The sequence below is a fragment of the Morone saxatilis genome, unplaced genomic scaffold (genome assembly GCF_004916995.1).
Source record: "Morone saxatilis isolate NCDOM2014 unplaced genomic scaffold, NCSU_SB_2.0 Contig18, whole genome shotgun sequence".
In the NCBI taxonomy this organism is placed as follows: domain Eukaryota; kingdom Metazoa; phylum Chordata; class Actinopteri; family Moronidae; genus Morone; species Morone saxatilis.
The window spans coordinates 24,942,083-24,944,886 of NW_023339740.1; positions in this window are offsets into that span (position 1 = coordinate 24,942,083).

Genomic DNA, 2,804 nt, shown 5'->3' on the forward strand with positions numbered 1-2,804 from the left:
CATGTCCCCCGTGTCCCCCCCCCCTAAATTACGTCCGTGTGTAGTAGGCAGTAATCACAGCAGGAAATTCAAATAGCCTACCAAATCAAACTGTCAACGGCTAAATTCTATGGATTATGAGTAACAGGAACAGTATTTATGAAGGAGACATTGCTGTTGACTTTAAACCAATCATTCATTTTCAATGTTGTGAGCACCACAAACTAATAATTCGGTTTGGTGAATATAAACTAAATGGGGAGGGTATGGGTTGATTTCTTGTTTGTCATATTATAAAACCGTTGCTACGGTGAAATCGTATTATTTAAACATGGATGAACAGCACAGACAGAAGCCTGTTCATGGCGTATGAACGCCATGGCGCGGCTAAATCGTGCCATACTGACTCAGTGGAAAAGGGGCATGAGTGACAGAAAACCCTCTCAGTGCACGGAACGCATGCAAATCCAGGCTTCACATATCAGGCGTCACACACTTCACAAACACTCACAATAGGCATGATGTAACGTTAGCTGCTATTGTAGCTTTTTTTTTAAAAAAAAGCTGTATGATAAGATAACATTAGTAAAAGATGGCTGTTGCAACAAACGACGACAGGCCAGGTTCATCCTGTCCGCTGCTTAATGGGAATGTAGCATTGCCAGTAGAAATAAAAACGTCTCAACACAATATTTCCATTACTGTATCATTCACGGGTAAATTCGACAGACGGATCATTTCAGATTGATTATCAAGATCAAGTCATGGGGTGGGACCTGACTGGTTTATGTGGATTTATCCTCGCTGTTCAACCCTCGCTGTTCAACCCTCATTGGATATATGTTGATTTCATAAACTATGATTCAACTGACTGAATGAAAACAGAATAAAATACAAACCTGTTTCACTGCGGAGAATCCGATGTTCAACCTCTCCGTCTATGTGCTCTTCCACGCCTGTGTTCCGTCAACAGCAGCAAAAGGGACACTTCCGGTCTACTTTTCACAGAAAAGGCATATATTCTTTACAGTATTTTTAGTTGTAATGACAACTCTACTTATTATTTACTGTGGTTTACGTAACACAAGTGTTTTTTATCCAGTAAGCCTGTATCACATAATCCTGTTTATGTAAGGCAATTTAGTTAGTAATGTAAAAGAAAATGCACATGGTACAACATTTTGACTTATCTGGATTGTCTGATAAAAATAATATGTTGACAATATTTTGACATATTTAATTAGAATTATGAGTTATTAATATGGAAGGCCATTTCTGCCAATGTGATGAAAAAAAATTAAAAAGTCATTATAATGAGACATTTTAAGTGTAAAATGTTCTACTTTTCCCTTTAATTTCTATATAACGTTAAGTTTACAACTAAATATGGAAGAATCTGTGCAGTTATGGTCCAACAGTAGTGCCAAACTGCTATAGTTAGCCAGCCCCCAGTAATGGGTGCGGGCCAACCCTAGCTTCTGCTAGCTGTCCCCCAGCGGTTCCCGAGCAGCCAGGAAGCTAGGGAGGCTGGGTGACTGTCTGAAGGAAGCATAGCCCCAGGCAGCAGAAGCCCACAGTTCCCCACCAACAAGTTAGTTCACGTTTCCAATAGATTTTCCCCACTCAGCGACACACCCGCTGAGGAACAGACTCTGGTTATTGGCAGCTCCATAGTCAGAAACGTGAAGTTAGCGAAGCCAGCGGCCATAGTTAAATGTATCCCTGGGGCCAGAGCGGGCGATGTTGAATCATATTTAAAACTGCTGGCTAAGGACAAACATAAATACAGTAAGATAGTTATTCACGTCGGCGGTAATGACACCCGATTACGCCAATCAGAGGTCACTAAGATTATGTGGAGTCGGTGTGTAATTATGCAAAAACAATGTCGGACACCGTAGTTTTCTCTGGACCCCTGCCCAATGTGACCAGTGATGACATGTATAGCCGCATGTCGTCATTCCACGCTGGCTGTCGAGGTGGTGTTCCAGAAAACGATGTGGGCTTCATTGATAACTGGCAGCCTTTTTGGGGAAAGCCTGGTCTGATTAGGAGAGACGGCATCCATCCACTTTGGATGGAGCGCTCTCTTATCCAGGAATATGGCGAAGTTTATTTCTAAATCCTGACAGTCAAGAGTTGGGACCAGGAAGCAGAGCTGCTGTCTTACACACTTCTCTGTGCTTCCATTAGTACAGTCACCCACCCAAAACCCCATAGAGACTGTGTCTGTCCCCCGACCACTGAAATTATTTAAAGAAATAAAATCAAGAGGAGTTAAACATGAAAATCTAATAAAATTAAAACTAACTCCTCTGTAGCACAACATAAAAGAATGAAATGTGGACTGTTAAATATCAGGTCTCTGTCCTCTAAAGCTGTTTTAGTGAATGAATTAATATCAGATTATGATATTGATTTACTTTGTCTTACTGAGACCTGGTTGTCCCACGAGGAGTATGTTAGTCTAAATGAATCCACCCCCCCCAGTCACATTAATACTCACATCCCCCGAGGCACAGGCCGAGGAGGTGGAGTAGCAGCCATATATGATTCGAGCGTTTTAATGGACCCTAAACCAAAACTAAATTATAATTCATTTGAAAGCCTTGTTCTTAGTCTTACTCATCCAAACTGGAAAACTCTGCAGCCCAGTTCTATTTGTTATAGTGTATCACGCTCCTGGCCCGTACTCTGATTTTCTATGTGAATTCTAAGAGTTTTTTATCAAGTTTAATCCTTAAAACGGATAAAGTAAATATTGTAGGTGATTTTAATATTCATGTAGATGTTGACAATGACAGCCTTAGTAATGCATTTACCTC